Genomic DNA, 22,843 nt, shown 5'->3' with positions numbered 1-22,843 from the left:
CGTCAAGAATTTAGTATCTTCTAATGATGGACGATGTTGAAAGTACTCACTTTTTTACTAGGTGTATCCTTTGGAAATTAGTAACACATGAAAGTGAAAGTCACTCAATCGTGTCCAACTCTTCGCGACCCCATGGACTGTACAGTCAATGGAATTCTCCAGGCCAGAATACTGGAGTGGGTAGCCTTTTTCTTCTCTAGGGGATCTTTCCAACCCAGGGATCAAACCCAGGTCTCCCGCATTGCAGGCAGAAGATTCTTTACCAACTGAGCCACAAGGGAAGCCCACTAATACTGGAGTGGGTAGCCTATCCCTTTTCTAGCGGCTCTTCCTGACCCAGGAATTGAACCAGGGTCTCTTGCCTTAGTAACACATATTGGGGGAAAATTTGTGAGGGAGCATAATTATTAAAATTGATTGGCAAAATCAGTTTTCCTTGTCTAGATGGCTAGTGGAGGAGAAATAAACATTGCCATGAATTTAAAAATTTCTTCTGATACTATATATAAAATTTACTAGTTCTTTTTCAAAGTCTTTAATGAAGCACAGATATTTTCATTAGATTGCTTTTGTCATATCCATCTTATCAACACTTATTTTTAAAAATCATATATAGTTGCTAAACACAGTTGAAGAAACTACAAAAGATGTATTTGGTCTCCATTCTAAACTGGATCGTAGGAAGGCAGTTGATCAGCGTAACGCAGAAGTTCAAGATGTTTTTGGCAAAAACTTGAATAGTCTGTTTAATAATATGGAAGAATTAATTAAGGATGGCAGCACAAAACAAAAGGCCGTGCTAGAAGTTCACAAGACCTCATTTGGTAAGTACAAACATTTCTTTTTTTTAACTGAAGGATAGTTGCTTTACAGAATTTTGTTGGTTTCTGCCAAACATCAACATGAATGAGCCATAGGTATACATATGTCCCCTCCCTCTTGAAACTCCCTCCCATCTCCCTCCCCATTCCACCCCTCTAGGTTGTTGCAGAGCCCCTGTTTGAGTTCCCCGAGCCATATAGCAAATTCCCATTGGCTATCTATTTTTACATATGGTAATATGTTTCCATGTTACTCTCCATTCATCTCACCCTCTCCTTCCTCCCCCCGCCCATGTCCATAAGTCTGTTCTCTACATATGTGTCTCCTTGGCTGCCCTGCAAATAATTTCATCAGTACCATGTTTAGTTCAAGCATTTCTTATTCCAGTCTTACTGTGTTTAGTGTGAGACTAATTTCAAAACTGATATTAAAGTATTATTTTCACTATAGAAAATTTGGAAGATGCAGACATGAAAAATTTAAAAAGTCACTTAGAGTCTAGTCATTCTAAGCTAACCACTAAAAAATTTATTTATTGATATCTAGTTTCTCTTCTTTAACCTTTTTTATCTACAGTAATCCTGTGTATTCCTTTTAGTTAGAGATTAATTTTTAGATTATTCTGACTCTTACACTAAGTTACAGTTTTGCGTCTGATACACTTACAGATGTGCCAAGCGCTTCCCGAATACTATAGAACATAATTTATGTTTAAAATAATTCCATGCTTATGTTCAGTTCAGTTCAGTCACTCAGTCGTGTCCAACTCTTTGCAACCCCATGAATCGCAGCATGCTAGGCCTCCCTGTCCATCACCAACTCCCAGAGTTTACCCAAACCCATGTACATCGAGTCGCTGATGCCATCCAGCCATCTCATCCTGTGTCGTCCCCTTCTCCTCCTGCCCCAATCCTTCCCAGCATCAGGGTCTTTTCCAATGAGTCAACTCTTTGCATGAGGTGGCCAAAGTATTGGAGTTTCACCTTCAACATCAGTCCTTCCTATGAACACCCAGGACTGATCTCCTTTAGGATGGACAGGTTGGAAGTCCTTGCAGTCCAAGGGACTGTCAAGAGTCTTCTCCAACACCACAGTTCAAAAGTGTCAATTCTTCGGCGCTCAGCTTTCTTCACAGTCCAACTCTCACATCCATACATGACTACTGGAAAAACCATAACCTCTACTAGACAGACCTTTGCTGGCAAAGTAATGTCTCTGCTTTTAAATATGCTATCTAAGTTGGTCATAACTTTCCTTCCAAGGAGTAAGCGTCTTTTAATTTCATGGCTGCAATCACCATGAGCAGTGATTTTGGAGCCCAAAAAAATAAAGTCTGACAATGTTTCCACTGTTTCCCCATCTATTTCCTATGAAGTGATGGGACCAGATGCCATGATCTTAGTTTTCTGAATGTTGAGCTTTAAGCCAACTTTTTCACTCTCCTCTCTCACTTTCATCAAGAGGCTCTTTAGTTCTTCTTCACTTTCTGCCATAAGGGTGGTGTCATCTGCATATCTGAGGTTATTGATATTTCTCCCGGCAATCTTGATTCCAGCTTGTGTTTCTTCCAGCCCAGCGTTTCTCATGATGTACTCTGCATCTAAGTTAAATAAGCGGGGTGACAATATACAGCCTTGACCTACTCCTTTTCCTATTTGGAACCAGTCTGTTGTTCCATGTCCAGTTCTAACTATTGCTTCCTGACCTGCAGACAGGTTTCTCAAGAGGCACGTCAGGTGGTCTGGTATTCCCATCTCTTTCAGAATTTTCCACAGTTTGTTGTGATCCACAAAGTCAAAGGCTTTGGTGTAGTCAATAAAGCAGAAATAGATGTTTTTCTGGAACTCTCTTGCTGTTTTGATGATCCATCAGATGTTGGCAATTTGATCTCTGGTTCCTCTGCCTTTTATAAAACTAGCTTGAACATCCGGAAGTTCACTGTTCACATATTGCTGAAGCCTGGCTTGGAGAATTTTGAGCATTACTTTACTAGCGTGTGAGATGAGTGCAATTGTGCGGTAGTTCGAGCATTCTTTGGCAGTGCCTTTCTTTGGGATTGGAATGAAAACTGTGGCCAGTCCTGTGGCCACTGCTGAGTTTTCCAGATTTGCTGGCATATCGAGTGCAGCACGTTCACAGCATCATCTTTGAGGATTTGAAATAGCTTAACTGGAATTCCATCACCTCCACTACCTTTGTTTGTAGTGATGCTTTCTAAGGCTCACTTGACTTCACATTCCAGGATGTCTGGCTCTAGGTGAGTGATCACACCATCATGATTATCTAGGTTGTGAAGATCTTTTTTGTACAGTTCTGTGTATTCTTGCCACCTCTTCTTGATATCTTCTGCTTCTGTTAGGTCCATACCATTTCTGTCCTTTATTTACATACCATGCTTATGTAGTGAGTCAATTATTTTAAGTTTATTTGTTACAAATTTCCACAACAGGGATATAAATTTTGCCAAGGTTGTATTTGTGTTTCAATATGTTTATGTCAAGTTGACATCTTTTTTCTTTTTGGTGTAGGTACCCTGCTGACTTCCAGTGTCTCTGCATTACTCACATACCTTGACATGCTCCAATTTGATTTCCCAAGTTTGGATATTCTTCTTGAAAACAAAATGGAGCAGTGGGGGAAACAAGGGCTTTCTTACCTAGAGTAGGCATTCATCAAAGTTGCTGTGGTTGTCCTTTTCGCTGCCCCCTTCTCCAAAATTTGAGACTCAAGACCTCGTTTGGGACCCTGCTGACTTCCAGTGTCTCCGCATTAGACACTATTACTGCAGCAGCACTTGGATCTCTCACATCGATTCCAGAAAATGTGTCTACACTTGTGTCTCAGATGTCTAATATGATATTGAAAGAACAGTCATTAGCAGCAGAAAGTAAAACTGGACTTCAGGAATTGACTGTTAGTAAATCTTTGATTACATCTGATAAGTCTACAAAAACAATGTTAACTGTTCTTCTTTCATCTTAAGGTTTACTAGACACAGTGGTAAACAGATTACTTTAATAGAGTAGGTTTATATTTTTAAAGGAGAGAAGGCAATGGTACCCCACTCCAGTACTCTTGCCTGGAAAATCCCATGGACAGAGGAGCCTGGTAGGCTGCAGTCAGAGTCGGACACGACTGAGCGACTTCACTTTCACTTTTCACTTTCATGCATTGGAGAAGGAAATGGCAACCTACTCCAGTGTTCTTGCCTGGAGAATCCCAGGGACGGGGGAGCCTGGTGGGCTGCCGTCTATGGGGTTGCACAGAGTCTGACACGACTGAAGTGACTTAGCAGCAGCAGCATATTTTTAAAGACAGGTCTCTTCACTGCTTTTATCCTCCCAGAAAGATTAATTTCCAATAGCATATATAACCTTCGAAACCTTTTTCACTTCTATGCTGTAACATAGAGCGTAGGAGTTCGTATGCCTTTTAATAACTAGAAAGAGTAGTACGTTTAGCTCCACATGAATTCAAGGGACCTATGACTTGTTAGCTGGCTCAGAAATTGGTCAGTTATCCTTTTCTTAAGGGTCCTGAATAGTCATGCTAATGTTACACTGACCCAACCAGAAGGGTATCTTAATTAGTTAATTTTAAAACTACAGAAATACAGAAAAACATGTAAGAAAAATGACTTATAGAAGTTGGGAAAGATATATAACAATTTGTGGGGTCCAGTATGTGTAATCAAGTCCTTCTGGCCTGTAACTGTGAGGCTTTTTTCCATATTTCTGTAGAAGCCAGTCATCTAATTACACAATATTGTTTACCTTCTCTGCACTTGATTTCTTTATACCCTTTATTTTGTAATTGTATCATTTGTCTAGGAAGTTCTTGGCTATATAACTTACTTTGGTTTTTCCCTCCGTATAGGCTCTCTGCCTCCCTTTTTGAGTTTAAGTATATTTGTTGAACATTTTCCAAGTAACTACTGCTCATGTTAGCCAACATTCTGCCTAAATTCAGTGCTTGCATGACATTATTAGGTAGATTTCTTTAGTCACCCAAATTTGATGAAGTTAAAAGATGCCCACTGATACTTACTTTTGGGGAATTTTTTTTTAATTGGAGTATAATTGCTTTACAATGTTCTGTTAGTTCCTGCTGTATGAAAGTTGATTCACTCACTAAATAAATGGTAGTCCCTGTTTATTGATGTCTTCCTACCAAGTCATAAGCAAGCTTGAGTCTGAAGAAGTGATTGCTGTTCCCACAGAGTGAGTTGAAATTAGTATGATAGCTCTTCTTTCAAAAGAAAACCAGTACTCTTTTAAGCATTTACTAATTATTTCATTTTAGTTCTTCATCCTTGCCCTAGTAATAGGAGCTTAGTTCAGAATTTTTTCTTCTTTTTATAAAAATTCCCAATCTACAATACTTCTTAACTTTTCTGTATACCTTGACAAGAACCAGAACCATGACAAGTTCTTATCCAATAGAATGTAAGTCACCAGTTCTTCAAACTTAAATGCCTCCAACCCAAAGCCTACTTTTCAAGGCTATTTGGTTTCAGCCCTTTTGACTTAGTAACCTAAAGTTGTTTGAAACTTATTTCTTTGAAATATAATTGTAGGTGTTTTTTTTCCTTTCTTTGTTTGCATTGCTGAAATTTTATCAAATGACTGTCATTTTCCCCTCTTCTGAATTCTTCTGACTTATGTTACAGTAGACTATTAAGAATTTATTGTACATAAGTGACCGTTTCTTAATTCCTATATGCAGGATTAAGTGATTTATGATGAATATAAACTCTAGTAATAGGCTCTGTAGGCTATAAAAAAGAGAGTGGACACTTAGGATTTTAATATACACGTGTTTAGTTAACAGGGTATTTAAGATGTTATCATTTAACTAGCCAGATTTATGGAAGTGAAAATATCCTTTTTAAAGACTTGTGTATTTATTTTTCAAACCAGAATGTACTTAAGACTGACCTCCTCAGTTCACTGGGAACAGCTTTATCCCCCATGGTGGCATCTATACTGGAAATCAGTAGTCAACTGAAGAATATTTTCAAGACTTCGTTAATTGTGGCTAATAAGGTAACGAATATTGTTATTATCTCAAATTGTTAAGAGAGAAACTCCACGTGAATTCAAGGGAACCCAGACTTGTTAGTTGAGAAGTGTCTACATGCAGAACCCGTAGGTTATGAGAAGGAATCTGGAGGAGGGAGGAGAGAGGATGCTGTGGTCAGGATGCTGGCCGTTGATGTGGTCAGCAGAATCATGGCTAAGAAAAACGAGAGGAAATGATCTTCAAGCATCATAGCATACATAGCGGTCTATCATATGGTGTGTGTCCATATGTGGTTATACATACATATGTATGCATACCTGCCTAAATATGGATAATAAAATACCTCTGCGGGCATGTTAAGTCACTTCAGTCAAGTCTAACTTTTGGCGACCCTATGGACTGTAGCCCGCCAGGCTCCTCTGTCAGTGGGATTCTCCAGGTAAGAATACTGGAGTGGGTTGCCATGCCCTCTTCCAGGGGATCTTCTTGACCCAGGGATCAAACCCACATCTCCTGCATTGTCAGATGGATTCTTTATGACTAGGGCCACCTGGGAAATACCTCTAGATGTGTTTAAAAATGGTAACAATCCCCTCTCAGAGGTGGGAGTGGGACAAGGGTTCTAGGGACTGGAGGGGAAAGGAAGGGACTTTGCTCTGCAATACTGTTTTCTACCTTTCCTATTTTATATGTATTCAAAAAAGTAAAAATAAAAAATAAACTTAGAACATTTAAGAAAATAATTTTATTTTTTTGGCTGTGCTGTGTCTTTGTTACTGGAAGGGCTTTTTTCTCTAGTTGCGGTGAGCAGGGGCTACTCTTTCGTGGTGGTGTGTGGACTTCTCTTCGTGGTGCCTTCTCTTACTTTGAAGCACAGGCTCTAGGGCGCATGGGCTTCAGTTGTTGCAGCATGTTGGCTCAGTAGTTGCACTTCTGGGCTCTATAGCACAGGCTCAATAGTTGTGGCTTGTAGGCTCAGTTGCTCCGCAGCTTGTGGAATCTTCCTGGATCAGGGATCGAATCTGTGTCTTCCTGCATTGGCAGGTGCATTCTTTACCACTGAGCCACCAGGGAAGCCCCTAGGACATTTAAGGAAAGAAAGAAAAAAAAAATTTTTTTCTCTTCAAAGATAGATGATCAGAAGAAGGAAATGGATGGCTTTCTTAGTACACTGTGTAACAATCTACATGAACTAAAAGAAAATACAGTTTCTTCCTTGGCTGAATCACAGAAGGTATGTGAAAACTTAACTGAAGACGTGAAGAAAGCAAAGAAAATCCATTCACAGGTATATAGGTGATTTGAGTGTAAAAAGAAAGGTTTATGATCTTTAGATCCCTGTTACAGACTGAATGCTATATAACTAAATTAGAAACCTGAAAATACTGTCAGCACTTTTGCTTGTAACAGTAATTAATGTGAAATAATCAAGAGTACTTCTCTTGGTCAGTTAATATTTGATGATTTGCTACATTCAGAGCGCAGTGAGACAAGACAATCCTTTCTTCATATCAAGAAGAAAGATGAAGCTGCAGAAATATACCATTGGGAGTACAATTAGAAGAAAATGATTATAACATTTAAAGTGAACTTGTATCTACATTATAACCAAGATGACTCTAGTGGTTCCAGCAGCAGCAGTAGCTGTATTCGTGGCAGAAGGAAACAAAGCTTAGCAGGAGAGGAGAGCCAGAGAAGTGACAAGGAAAGCTATAGGTTGCAACAGATTTATGAACTCAGCCAAGAACAGTGGTGGCAGAGCCTAGCTGCTTCAAAGAAGACACGTTTTAGACAATACTTATATGTATGGGCAGAACAACTTGAGGACTATATTTGTGACTGATTTGTGACTATATTTGTGAGGACTATATTTGTAACAGTTTATTTTTTTCCACAGAACAGTTTCTGTTCTGTGGAAAGTGGAAAGCATTTCAGAGGGTTTTAATGTAGATTTTATTTTGTTGCACCTATTCTGTTGATTGCTCAATGTAATAGTCTGATCATGACACTGAATAAATGTGTCTTTTTAAAAACAGTCTGCTCTGAAGCCATTTTGGTAAACTACCCCAACAGTGTGAAGTCAGATTTCCTTCAGGGCGATGCTGGGTTCCAAATTTATTTACAGCCTGCTTGGGTGGGGAAGCCCTTGTCTTCAGAAAGCTTGGTGTAGTTGAACTAACAGTTACTTTATTATGACCTGGCGTTCACAGCTAAAAAGGTCACCCAAGCAAAGTCATAGAGTTTTTAGGTTACTAATAAGATTGTTGGCACATCCTATGCAATATATCTAACTTGAGTTATGGTGCCATGTAAAGTTCTAAATAGGAATGAAGCTTGTGAATCATCCGTTATCGTGTGTAATCATTTAATAATCTCTTGAGAGAATTCTTTGGTGGTATAGTGCTTTGGACGCCACACTTTTACTGTTGTGGCCCGGGTTCAATCCCTGGCCAGGGAACTAAGATCTCACGAGCTGCTCACTGCGACCAAAGAAACCAAGCCAACCAAAACAAAAACACCCCTCTTGTATGGAATGAAAAAAAAAAAAATTAAAGCAACTTTAAAATAAGATTGTTTCCCTAACTGATAAGCATAAAACTTTTCACACAAAAGGTTAATATTGAAATTTGTACAAGTAATAGTTAACATTTATTGAGCAACTCAACTATGCATTTATTCCTCCCACCAGCATAGGTACAGGTTCTATTACTAGCTCAGTTTTCTAGTGTGGAAACTGAGTCCTTGAGAACATCTGACAATATTTAGATCCCCTTAGAGCTATGGTGGTGATTATACTGCCTGAAAGGAATCCACTTTTGGAGGAGCTTTTCTATATGTTTCTAGAACATATTCTTGAAATTTGAAATTGCAGCAATTCCTTGTACCTCTTCATAGAGTGTTTGCCTTAAGCCTATCTAGATCTTTGTAAGTATATATTCTGAGGAACACCTATGTGAGAAGTATTTAGGCATGACTGACGACTTCCGTGGCTTAAAAGAAGCAGGTTTACTAACTGAGCTGTTTCTTAGATATTCTAGAACTTGAGGTTAGCACTGACAAACTTGTTTACATGTAGAAAAATCTATTACCTGCATTTACCTCTACTCTGAGATTAGCAGAAATACTGACATTTTATTCAAAATCAACAGGTAAAATGTGTATTGTCAGCTGCTGTGTTATTCAGAGATGTGTTTCAAGATGCCACATATGAGAAAATGATAAGCTCTTTTGACATTAAAATGATCCAACTAGGTTCTATAAAATGTTTCAGCTATATTGCTGCTGCTGCTAAGTCACTTCAGTCATGTCCGACTCTGTGAGACCCCATAGACAGCAGCCCACCAGGCTCCCCCGTCCCTGGGATTCTCCAGGCAAGAATACTGGAGTGGGTTGCCATTTCCTTCTCCAGTGCATGAAAGGGAAAAGTGGAAGTGAATTTGCTCAGTTGTGTCCGACTCTTAGCGACCCCATGGACTGTAGCCTACCAGGCTCCTCCGTCCATGGAATTTTCCAGGCAAGAGTACTGGAGTGGGGTGCCATTGCCTTCTCCATCAGCTATATTAGTTGATAATATTTTTGAACTGCTTGACCCATTAGATTTTCAGCATTACTTTTCCTTCTAGTAGTGTTATCCGTTAAGAAGCAACTATGTATATCCATCAAAACGGTTCTCAAACACAATGTGACATTTTGGTATATTTGGTTAGTTCTGCGGTACACTGAAAGTAACTTGTTAGTTACAGTTAAAATAGCTTGCTAATTTAAAAGTTTGCTAATATTTACTTTTTTAAAAAATGCCTGTAATATGATTATTCCTTTAACATCACTTCTGCTACCTTCCTCTGTCAGAGAGGTGGAGTTAAAGATCTCTTATCAGGAATGTGCATCATTCTCACCTATGGGAAAATACTTTATATCAGTATGGAGTAAAAAGTTTAACCATTATAATTTCAGTCTTTTCCCTCCCCACACCTTTCTTACAGGAACTTTACCAGTCAATCAGTCTTTGGGAGGAGAGATTCTGTGATTTGGAGCAAAAGTGTAAAAACATCCAGAAACCAGTTAGCAGTGTTCAAGAAAATACAGACCAGTAAGCTGTTATTAAATTCGCTTTAGCTTTTCTCTACCTGAAATTCTTCCTGAATAAAAAGTTTAAATAGTACAAATATGATCAACCCACTTTCTCATATATTTTATTATTTTCATTTTATCATCCTCATTTCCTCTCTCCTTTCTCTGTAATATTATGTATTATGTTAAATAATATATAATATTATGTAGTACATTGAAATGAAAGTTGCTCAGTCGTGTCTGACTTTTTGTGACCCCATGGACTGTAGCACACCAGGCTTCTCTGTCCATGGAATCTCCAGGCCAGAATACTGGAATGAGTAGCTGTTCCCTTCTCCAGGGGAACTTCCCAACCCAGGGATCGAACCTAGGTCTCCCACATTGCAGGTGGATTCTTTACTGTCTGAGACACCAGGGAAGCCCATACAGTTAGTATGTTGTATTATATAATATTGCCTGTAGATGAACAATCTTTTGAATGACAGTGGATATAGATATATATATTATATAATATATAATACTATATATATATATATATAATTTTCTGAATAAGTTAGGGTCTTTGTTATCTCCACTTTCTCCCAAATACTTCAGTGTCTATCCTAAAAACATAAGATACTGTCTTATATAATAAATATTTTATTAAAAATTTAAAAATTTTTTATTGGAATATAGTTGATTTACAGTGTTGTGTTAGTTTCAAGTGTACAGCAAAGTGAATCAGTTATACATATACATATATCCCATTTCTTTTTAGATTCTTTTCCCGTGTAGCTTATTACAGAATATTAGCTAGAATCCCCTGTGTATACAGTAGGTTCTTATTAGTTATCTATTGTAACAATTATCTTAAATTGAGAACTACTGTTATCTAATATACATACCTGATTCAAATTTTGCCAATTCTCTCACTAATGTTTTTTATAAGAAAAAAAATAAATATTTTCCTCCTGGTCCAGGATTTAATTCGGAATCACACATTGCATTTAATTGTCATGTCTCTTTGAGTCTCTTTTAATCTGGAGCAGTTGCTTAGTCTTTGTCTTTCATGGCCTTTTCTTTTTCCATGAGCATAGAATATTTATGTAGTAGAGTGTCCCTCATTTGGGATGGCCTTCATGGTTAATTGGAGTTGTCAAGAATAACACAAAAGTAGTGTGTTCTTCGGAGAAGGCAATGGCACCCCACTCTAGTACTCTTGCCTGGAAAATCCCATGGATGGAGGAGCCTGGTAGGCTACAGTCCATGGGGTCGCTAAGAGTCGGACACGACTGAGCGAATTCACTTCCACTTTTCCCTTTCATGCACTGGAGAAGGAAATGGCAATCCACTCCAGTATTCTTGCCTGGAGAATCCCAGGGACGGGGGAGCCTGGAGGGCTGCCTCTATGGTGTCACACAGAGTCGGACATGACTGAAGCGACTTAGCAGCAGCAGCTGTGTGTTCTTAGCGCATCTCAGATATCAATAGGTTTATTTTAACTTTGATAATTTGGGTATAGTGTTGTCCTCTAGATTTCTCCCCTGTAAAGTTCCTTTGCAATTAATAAAGAACTTAAGGAGAGATACTTTGAAACTATGTAAGTATCCTGTTCTTCTTAGAATCCATTGATATGTATGTCTGAAATAATTATGATAGTGGTTGTCAAATGATCTTTTTCTAACCCCATCATTCCTTCTACATGTGTTAGCTGGCATTCTACTGAGAGGAAGAGCTTTCCCTTTCCCTTGCCATTTATTCTTATTCATTTATGTTTTCATGTACTCATGGATTCTTTTATCCTCTGGGTTATCATCCACTATTTTTTTTATTTTGATGCTCAAATTATCCCAGGTTTTTGTATTGTTGTTGTTATCGGGTTTTGTTTTTTTTTTTGGTTGTGCAGCGTGGCATGTCAGATATTAGTTCCCTGAACAGGGATCAAACCTGTGGCCCCTGCAGTAGAAGCATGGAGCCCTAACCACTGGGAAACCAGGGAACTCCCTGTCCCAGTTTTGACGAGTGAAAGCCTCTTCAAGTTGTCTTCTGTGTCCTTTTGATATGATCTGTCTTTTTTGAGGGGTCACCAAGAATCAGACACAACTGAGCAACTAACAGACACACATATAACATGGTGTTCCAGTAATCTTGTGTTTTCTCAGCTCCATCTCTACAATCATAGTAATAGAAACCAAGATCTGGGCACTAGATGTTCTTACCTGCTACTGGGATGTCATTTCTTCTAAAGCTTCTCAGGTGGACATAGCTGGAAATATATGTGTGAATGTGTACATATATGTGCACATAAGTATCTTTTCAGTCCATATTTATGCTGCTTTTTCAGACCGTGAGAAACTTGGCTCTCATCCACAATATATTTATGTATTTGCTCAATTTTAGAATACACATTAAGTAGTTTAACAATTTCTAACTCATATTCAGGATGAAATATAGATTTACTAATTAGAACAGGGTTTGGCAAACTATGACTCCAGGCTGGATGCCTGCTACTGCAGATAATTGTATGGACATACCATGTTTGTTTACTCCGTCTGCCAGTTTGTTTATCTGTTGCCTTTGGCTGTATTTAGCTGCTTTTGCACTGCAAAGAATATATCAAAGACTGCTTGTAAAGCTAAAATATTTGCAATCTGGATTTTAAAGAAAAAGTTTGCTGATTCCTGCATTAGTGTTTAATGTTACTTTATAGTTCATTGCTTGCCAGTCTCATATCCTTATCATATAGCTCAATCAGACTTATGTTTTCTTTTAGAAGTTTTATAATTTTATGTAAGATTTAAATCCATGAGTTTTTTTTTTTTTTTTTTTAATTTGTCCATACCACGTGGCTTGCAGTAACTTAGTTCCCTGAGCAGGGATCAAATCTGAGCCCTTGGCAGTGAAAGTATGAAGTCCTAACCATTGGACTGCCAGGGAATTCCTCATGATCTGGTTTTTAATTTTTTTGTGTAAGGGATGGGGTTTGTCAAGATTTTTGCCTGTAGATATTATAAACTCACAAGGATAAGGATATTCTGACATCTACCCCTATTTTTGCCCATTAAATTGTTCCTTCCTGCAGTTTCAAGCTTTCTTCTGTATGGAGAACTTCCTTTAAGTCTTTAGGGTAGGTCTGCTGCCCAAAAATGCTGTTTTGCTTTGTCTGACAATATCTTGATTTTCCTTTCATTCCTGAACAATATTTTCACTGGCTATAGAATTCAGGGTTGACAAGTCTTTTCTTTCAGCACCTGGAATCTGTTTTTTCATTTCCTTTTGGTCTCCAAGAGATGAGAAATCCAGTCATTCAAATCTTTTTCCTGTATAGGCAATTTCTCTGTAGCTGCTTTCAAGATATTTTCTTTGCCCTTAGTTTTTAAACGTTTGATTATATTGTGTTTGCTTATGTATTTCTTTGATTTAATCATCTTTGGGTTTGCTCAGCTTCTTAAAGGTGGCACTAGTGGTAAAGAGCTGGTAAGAGATGTGGGTTTGATCCCTGGGTCAGGAACATTCCCTGGAAGAGGGCATGGCAACCCACTTCAGTATTCTTGCCTGGAGAATCCCATCAACAGAGGAGCCTGGTGGGCTATGGTCCGTGGGATCGCAAAAAGTCAGACATGACTGAAGCAACTTAGCAGCAGCTTCTTGAATCTGTAGACTTATGTCTTTCCCCAGACTTTGAAGTTTTCATCCATTTTTTTTTTTAAACCGAGATTGATCGATTGATTTTTTTGGCCTTGGCACACAGCTTGTGGGATCTTAGTTCTCCAACCAGAGATTGAACCCCAGGCCATGGCAGTGAAAGCACCAAGTCCTAAGCATTTGACTACCAGGGAACTCCCTCCGTTATTTCTTTGAACATTTTCCAGCACTGTATTTCTCCTCCTCTGATTCTAGAACTTTGATGACACAAATGTTAGGTTTTTTTTTTTTTTTAAATTGTGGTCCCATAGTTCTCTTAGACTATAGATATATAGTCTATTTTCTCTTTGATAAGATTGAGTAAATTCTATAATCTGTCTTTATGCTCACTGACCCTTCTTTTGTCCTGTTTAACTACTGTTGAACCCATTCAGTGAGATGTTTTATTTCAATTACTGCTCTTTTCAGTTTTATAATTTCCTTTTGCTCCTTTTTAAAAACTTCTTCTATTTCTTTGTTAAGATGATCTTTCTCTTTTTTCTAGATGTATTTTAATTGCTCATTGAAAACATTTTTCATGATGGTTGATTAAAATCCTTATGAAATTGTTCCAAGATTTGAATTATCTCAGTGTTGGTACCTGTTGTCTTCACTCATTCAAGGTGTGATTTTCCAGAGGGGTTTTCAGTTGTTTCCTGAACATTTTGCTTATTATGTTAGGCGATTCAAAACCCTATTTAAATCTTTTTTAAGTGGGAAGGTCTTGGCCCACCTTTTGGGGCTGTGATTCCAATAACAATTAAATTTTCAGAGGCCTCAGTTCAGTTCAGTCGCTCAGTCGTGTCTGACTCTTTGTGACCCCATGAATTGCAGCATGCCAGGCCTCCCTGTCCATTGCCAGCTCCCAAAGTTTACCCAAACTCATGTCCATCAAGTTGGTGATGCCATCCAGCCATCTCATCCTGTGTCGTCCCCTTCTCCTCCTGCCCCCAATCCTTCCCAGCATCAGGGTCTTTTCTAATGAGTCAACTCTTTGCATGAAGTGACCAAAGTGTTGGAGTTTCAGCTTCAACATCAGTCTTTCCAATGAACGTTCAGAACTGATTTCCTTTAGGATGGACTGGTTGGATGTCCTTGCAGTCCAAGAGACTCTCAAGTGTCTTCTCCAACACCACAGTTCAAAAGCATCAATTCTTCGGCACTCAGCTTTCTTCACTGTCCAACTCTCACATCCATAACATGACCACTGGAAAAACCATAGCTTTGACTAGACAGACCTTTGTTGGCAAAGTAATGTCTTTGCTTTTTAATATGCTGTCTAGTTTGGTCATAACTTTCCTTCCAAGGAGTAAGCATCTTTTAATTTCAGAGCCCTAGTAGTTTCATTATGGCATGCTTCATTCCTGTGCTACCTATATGAGAAAAATCTGTATTCTGCTTTTGATGAATAAAGTGTTCTAAACATGTCATTTAGGACAATCGGTAGTGCTATTCATGTCACCTATATCCTTACTGAGTTTCTGTTTACTTGTTCTACTAATAAAGGGGTATTGAAATTGGCTTTAATTGTACATTTGTCTATTTCTCTCCTCAGTTGTGTCAGGTTTTTGCCTCATAAAAGTGATGCTCTGTTGTAGATACATACACAGTAGGGTTGATATATCTTGGAGAATTGACCTTTTATCATTATGTATTAATAGGGTCCCTTTTTATCCGTGATTATTTCCATTGTTCTGAAGTCTACTTTGTCTGAAATTAATTCAAAAACTTCTGGCTCAGACAGTAAAGAGTCTGATTGCAGTGCAGGAGACCTGGGTTCGATTCCTGGGTTGGGAAGATCCCCTGGAGAAGGAAATGGCTACCCACTCCAGTATTCTTGCCTGGAAAATCCCATGGACGGAGAAGCCTGGCAGGCTACCGTCTGTGGGGTTGTAGAGAGTCAGACAGGATTGAGCAACTTCAATTTCACTTTCTTTCAATACAAACTCGTCAGTTTTCCATTGACTGCTATTTGCATGATATAGCTTCCTCCATCTCTTTACTTTGGAAGTAAGTCTTTATATTTAAAGTGGATTTCTTATAGGCAGCATATAATTGGGTCTTGCTTTTTTTTTTTTTTTAATCAAATCTAACAATGTATGGCTTTTATCTGGTGTGATCAGACCATTCTCATTTAAATATTGGTACGGTTGGATTGAAACCTACCATTTTGACATTTTCTATTTGTTGCATCATTTGCGCTTTGTTTACTTTTTTTCCTTTCCTAATTTAAGTCAAGCATCTTTATGTTTTCATTTTATCTCCCATTGACTTGTCATTTATACTTTTAAAATTACTTTTTAAAACTGGTTTTCCTAAGATTAATAATATATATTTTAAAATAATTTTAATCCACCCCCAAATAGTTTGCTATTTCATGCATAATGAAAGGACCTTAACGGTATATTCCCAATTCCTCCTTCCTATCTCATACATGTTGTTTTCATGTATTTTACTTATACATATGCTATATTTAGCCAGTACATTGTTCCTCTGCTTTATCTATTTTCTTTCTTAATACGGCTTCTAGAAATTTTTAAATTGTGTATATGACTCATGTTCCTATTGAATGACACAGCTCTAGAATTCTGGATGTTACCTATCCTATTACTAACTCCTCTCATCAGTTTTTCAATTCTGTTGTTGGTCCTATTCATTATAGCATGTTCCATTCTGAACTCTTCTTTCTAGATTCTGAATCTAGGAAGCATTTCCCCACTTTTTATTTCTAGTGGGTTGTGATTCCTTGAGGGGATGGATTTGTGTCAATAGCCTGCAAGCTTACCACTTAATTGTCTTTTCCATTTTCAGTTGTTTCCACTTTATCTGTAGCTGAACTTTGGTTTTGGGCACATTTGCTTCCCCACTTGATTTGCTCACATGGTGTACCATCTAGTGGTAGTAGAGGGTAACCTTCATTCCCCATAGTTTAACTCCGCTCCTGTGAGATGACTTTGAATGCTATTGATATTATAGGGAACTTTACGGAGAGAAGGAAGCCACTGATGAATTTTAAATATGTATTTTGATATTATTCTTTTTTTAAATTTTATTAAATTGGTTTATTTATCTATTTTTAAATTTTACAATATTGTATTTGTTTTGCCATACATTGACATGATATTAGTTTCGTATCAGCATTATGTTACATTGCACTATATGTGCTATATGTATAATTTGTCACACCTCAATATACTTGTCTTTTAATTATTAGAAAGTTTTATAATTGACTTTGTTCTATAATATTTATAATTTTTATGATTTATTTTGTGTCATAGACAAGGCAAAACTGCTTAAGAACAGAATGACTAAACTGATTGTGGACAGTTTAGGGACTATAAACTAGAGGCTACAGGCAATAGGAGATGTTCTTAAGTAACATAATTCAGTTGTTGTTGTTTAGTTGCTAAAGTTGTGTCCAGCCTTTTTGCAACCCCTGGGACTGTAGCCCGCCAGGCTTCTCTGTCTATGGGATTTTCCAGGTAAGAATACTGGAGTGGGTTGCCATTTCCTTCTCCAAAGGATCTTTCCAACCCAGGGATTGAACCCTCATCTCCTGCATTTCAGGTGGATTCTTTACCACTGAGCAACCTGGAAGGAGTAAAACACTTAGGCAGAGTTCATTTTAATAACCATATAGTTAATATTCTAAGGGGTATGAAGTAAAGTGTCACATCTGGAAAAGGGCTGAAAAAGGTTTTTATAAGAAAAGAGATATTTTCAAAAGTCATTTAGTCACAGATGTGATATCAGTCTGCTGTGAAAAGACAAGAACTTGAACTCTGGAATAAGACTACTTAGGTTTGAATATGGCCATTTTTGAGCTGTGTGATCTTGGGCAAGTTATGTATCCTTTGAGACTTAGTTTTTTTCATTTTAACAGTGTTACTCTCTTTTCCTAAAGGAAATCTAAAGATAAAATTAGCAAAACAACTTCTCACAGTGAAAAGTTTTGTGCTGATTTTGATGATTTGTCAGAGGAACTCAGACATTTTAACCACGAAGGTACAAAATTGGTTGAGGAGTCTAAGAAACACTGTGATAAACTCAGTAGCAACCTTGAAATAATTTCTAAAGAGACCGAACAGAGATGCGAGGCTCTGAACACAAGCACACTTTCGTTTTTCTAAACAGTGGGCACCTTGGTTAAGTAAAAGACAAGAGGAACTTCAGAATGTATTGAAGGTAATTACTTTGTAACTGGAACCTCCCTTGGGGAGAGCAGTGATCATCAGAAAATTTTATATTCTTGGCTAAGAACTGACTTCAAAACACATGCTAAAGTATAATGAATAACTTAAAATTTTAAGGATGACAGTTGGTGTGCTTATACATGATCTTGTTTCACATATACGTTTCCTAGATCTCCAGATGATTTAACACTGTCTCATCTGTCCTACCGGAGCAGGCAATGGCACCCCCACTCCAGTACTCTTGCCTGGAAAATCCCATGGACGGAGGAGCCTGGTAGGCTGCAGTCCATGGGGTCGCAAAGAGTCGGACGTGACTGAGCGACTTCACTTTCACTTTTCATGTTCATGCATTGGAGAAGGAAATGGCAACCCACTCCAGTGGTCTTGCCTGGAGAATCCCAGGGACGGGGGAGCCTGGTGGGCTGCCATCTGTGGGGTCGCACAGAGTCAGACACGACTGAAGCAACTTAGCAGCAGCAGCAGCAGCAGCATCTGTCCTGTATCTATCTTTGGTTTTTGATTTGTTAGTTACTTTGGTTTAGAGCATGCTGTCTTTTGGTATATAATACTTTTCACTTATAAATGATTTTTACTTTTGTCCGGGTACATTCAAACGTTATTGCTTTAAGTATTTAGGCTATTGTTCTGGTTACTCAGAAGATATCTGATAGGTTTGTGGGTTTGCTTGAACTTAACATTTGCATGAACCTTTTGGCTTTGTTTTTCTTCTGTGCAATGAAAGGATTTTACTACTATTCTTAGAAATTAGGTAAAAGAACTTAAGTGTTTTAAGCTATATAACCTATTTCATGAACCTTTTGGCTTTGTTTTTCTTCTGTGCAATGAAAGGATTTTACTACTATTCTTAGAAATTAGGTAAAAGAACTTAAGTGTTTTAAGTTATATAACCTATTTTCACAAAAAGGAACCATGACTAGTAGAGAAATAGGTAATTTCAGGTTTGGAGCAGGAAGTATACCAGATGAGCCTATAGATCTTGTCATACCAGAAAGTAAAGATGCTGTTAAAGATTAATGGAATTGTCTCAAAAAGACTTAGGAGCCAACCTGAGACACTCCCTTATTTAGAGGTGGTACAATTTGAGCATCATGAGGAATACTTGCTACAATAGATTAAGATATATCAAATATGTTAAAATTGATAAATTCATAAAAAATTTCATTAGTCTCCTTTGGATCATGCTAGGGAAGCAGTAAATTATTCTAAGAAGTGGTAAATGAAGGGAAACAATTGAAAGGTCATCCGTCTTTCCTGAAAGAACTCTATCTTGGTTTAGCAGGGTGATGGATGAAGAAAAGTGTTTCAAAGAAGAATTCCAGCTAGTAAAATGCAGAAGAAATGATAGAATTAGGATATTGAGAGAATCAATTCCTAGGCAGATTGATAAGAAGTTCAGGGTCCCCAAGGAGGAAAAAGCGGTCTGGGGCTCTCAAAGTAGAGATTGGGGATCTGGAATTCTCAAGGAAGAAAAAAGGACTAACTTTTCTTCCCTCTACATTCCTTAGTCTTAGTCAATTACACAACTCAGTTTAAACTCTGTACCAGAGATTATACAACAACAATGTATCCGGCTGGAAGACAGTTTCTCCTTCCTGAAAACCTGCTGACTAAACCTGCTGACATATCTTAGAATGTATATTATGGGAGTGGGTCTGGAAAATCTTTCTATTGTTAAATTCTAATCTTGTTATCCTAAAATGTAAACTGTGGGAGTGGGTCTAGTAAAATTTTCACAAACTTGAGACATTCTTTTGATTCATTATAATAACTAATTAAAAGATACATAACTCCATTGCTAACATTAGCAAGGGGGCATGCTTTCTGCCCCCTTCTGATGTCTATGTCAGAAGCTTTCTCTATCCCTTTTATACTTTAATAAAACTCTATTGCACAAAAGCTCTGTGCAATCAAGCCTCGTCTCTGGCCCTGGATTGAATTCTTCTCTTCTGGAAGCCAAGAATCCCGGCATCTTTTCGTGGGTCAGCAACAACCTCTCAATATCACCATCTTGCAAAACCCCTAGTGAAGTAATCCTTGTGGACATTAGTGAGTGCGTACACCATTTGACCAAAAGCTGATGGAGATCTTTATAACTAAGAAGGTGACCATACTCAAACACACTGGTTGATTTTTTTCATGCAGCTTGTGAGATTTTAGTTTCCCGACCAGGGATTGAACCTTGGCCCTTGGCAGTGAAAGCACAGCATCCTAACTGCTGGATGACCAGGGAATTCCCCACACCGATTAATCTTAACATGAGAGACACAACCAGGCATCATTATGTACTTTCAGTACCACCTATGAAATATTCTTGCCAAGAAGTTAAAACCTGGTCTAGATCAAGCCTTTTGATCTAACTAATTTGTAGAAAATACAGAGGACAAATGAACATGTGAAAATAACAGAGGTGCAATTGAACATATCTAATAATTGAGATATTCAGTAGAGCACAAATACCTGGTTTCTTCAATGAAATTTTCTTTCAAAGCAGAAAGTATGGATAACCTATATCAAAAGAGAGTTAACACCTAGAGGGCCTTAAGCCCTGGTTTGCCTAGGATAGTCCTTGTTGATATTTATTGCATTGGGGTAATTATTATTAATGGCCCTTTTTACTCTTAGAATATCTCAGTTTTGATGAGAAATTACACAGTCACTTACTTAAGACATATCAACCAAATCTAATGATAAATTCTGATTCAAACAAGTCTGAAAAACATGAGAGAACTCGTGAAATTTAAACACTGACTAGACATTTGATATAAAGAAAGGAATGCTAAATTTTTTAGATGTGAATTTAGTTCAGTCACTCAGTCATGTCCGACTCTTTGCGACCCTATGGACCGAAGCATGCCAGGCCTCCCTGTCCATCACCAACTCCCGGAGTTTACCCAAACTCATGTCCATTGAGTCAGTGATGCCATTTAGATGTGAGAGTGGTCTTAGAAAGCTCATAACTCTTGGAGAAGTACGCGATGTAAAAGGATAAAATGATACAGAAATTGCTTCAGAACTCTCTTGGTGGAGAGCAGGAGTAACTGGCCGGTCTTAATTGATCTATATCCCATGTAGTAATAAACGGTGAGGCTGCGTAGTGAATATAAAGGGGTTATTAGTATTACTATTTATACTTTCACGTGTGTTTCTAAAACCTTTGTTATGGAAAATTTCAAGGTAAGAAGTTAAAATGTTGCATAAAGCACTGGCAACTTTGATCTTAGTAATGAAATCTCATTTGCATCATTTACAGGTTGTAAACCAAGGCTGTGAGACTGCAAGTTTAGAGATTACTGAACAATTAATTAAGTGGGCATAAAGCAGCTAATGAGAACCAGCAAAACTTTTTTATCAGTCAAATAACTATTGATGAAGAAGAATTAATGACACGAAGTCAAGAACTTAATAAAACAGTAAAAATAGGTTTGACTAAGCTTAACTGCTTTCTACATCAGGATCTGAAACTGGATATCCCAACAGGTACTTTTAAAGGGAAATTGAATTTAAAAATTTTTGAAGTTGAATTCAACTGTATACAGTGCTAGTTGTTCCTAGAAACTGGGTCCAGCCATTCCCTGACACAGATTTACCATCTCACTCTGATTAACTCAAATATGGAAAAACTGGAATCCTAAACTAGGTTTAATCAAGCATTAGATGATATACATGGCATATACTCCCAGAAACTTGGGCAAGCATAATTTAGTAAAAGTTTACAAACATTCAGGGAACTGGCTTTATTAAGAGAGCACATTTTAGAAATGTGCTAGAGAGAGCACAAAAAGAAAGCCTACCATCTATCTAGCACTGTTTATAAAAGGACATTTTAATACCAAAAATGGAGGAATGTAATTCAATAAATCTAGTTTAATGCAAGGTTTACCATACTGTACATTTTTTATGCGCACCTCTCCTTTTGTCGTGGACCATTTAGATTGGCATTCAGGAATTACCATTTTGGGAGGTCAGAGCAGTATAAGCTATAATGTATTCAGGGAAGGCTTCATGAAAGAAGGTGTTACAAACTATTTAACACAGGATGAGTAATTGAGTTATTCATTAGGTTGCAGTAGTGGCGACACTCTGTACATTTACTAAAAATCATTGAGTGTATTTTGTGGTATGTAAATTATACTTTAAAGTTGTTCTTGTCTTTTTTTAAGCAGTTATAAAAGGAGATGGCACTAATGGATGCTAGCTAATTTTTTTCCCCAAGACTCTTGATGTTTATTATCCATTTTTCAATGAAATTAGGAATATAAATGTTAAGTGAAAAGGCCAGAGCCTGTGTAAATTATGAGAACATGAATTATTATAAAGAAATGTAACTGGTTAATATTTACTTTCCACCAAATTTACAGTAAAATGATTATTCCTATCTAACTGATCATGCTGAGAAAATTGTGTCTTATTCCAATAATGTTGCCACCTTTTTCAGAACACTCTGAATCCTTTTAGAGCCTATGGTACATCTTCTGTAGGTGGAAAATTTCATGTTTTGGCAAAGGTTGGATCTTGCAATTGGTTGAGTTTTCAATTTAGGAAATATTTTAAGCAACATATGCCTGACAGAAAACAAAATTGATTCTCATATGTGGCAGTGGTTATATTTTTGGAAGACAAAGACTTATTGTATAAGTTTTAGCATTAAAAAAAAACTGGGAGAGAAGTTCAAGAGGGAGGGGACATATGTATAACTATGACTGATTCATGTTGATGTATGGCAGAAACCAACACAATATTATAAAACAATTATTTTTCAGTTAAAAAAAACCTCTCTCATAAGCCACATTTCAATTTTTACCACTTATATCCACTAAAGGTATGACCCCACAGAGGAAAAATTATGTATACCCATCAACACTGGTGAGAACCCAGCCACGTGAACAGCTCCTTGATCAGTTGAAAATGAAACAGCCTGAGCTGTTAACGATGCTAAACTGTTCAGAAAACAACAGAGACCAGCCAGGTAAGATTTATTTTAGGCCTCATAATTTTAGAATTCTCCCATAAACTTTTTTTTAATTTACCTTTATTTATTTATTGTATTACTT

At 37.5% G+C, this 22,843-nt stretch overlaps 1 pseudogene across 1 annotated transcript in view; it reads left to right on the top strand.

Moving 5' to 3' along the window:
• The window catches only part of LOC145539556 (kinesin-like protein KIF11), a 38,101-nt pseudogene that overhangs the window by 12,285 nt on the left and 2,973 nt on the right, over positions 1 to 22,843 (top strand). Inside the window, exons 6-13 of the transcript XR_014077874.1 lie at positions 617 to 828; positions 3,567 to 3,735; positions 5,742 to 5,867; positions 6,974 to 7,132; positions 9,828 to 9,934; positions 17,483 to 17,763; positions 21,043 to 21,269; positions 22,612 to 22,758. The product of XR_014077874.1 is annotated as a kinesin-like protein KIF11 (transcript). The remainder of the gene's footprint in view (positions 1 to 616; positions 829 to 3,566; positions 3,736 to 5,741; positions 5,868 to 6,973; positions 7,133 to 9,827; positions 9,935 to 17,482; positions 17,764 to 21,042; positions 21,270 to 22,611; positions 22,759 to 22,843) is intronic.

This window comes from Giraffa tippelskirchi, chromosome 2, assembly GCF_054371585.1.
Source record: "Giraffa tippelskirchi isolate mGirTip1 chromosome 2, T2T-mGirTip1v1.2.pri, whole genome shotgun sequence".
Classification (NCBI taxonomy): Eukaryota; Metazoa; Chordata; class Mammalia; order Artiodactyla; family Giraffidae; genus Giraffa; species Giraffa tippelskirchi.
Note: the sequence above shows the minus strand (reverse complement) of the source record. Positions and strands in the feature narration are given on the sequence as shown.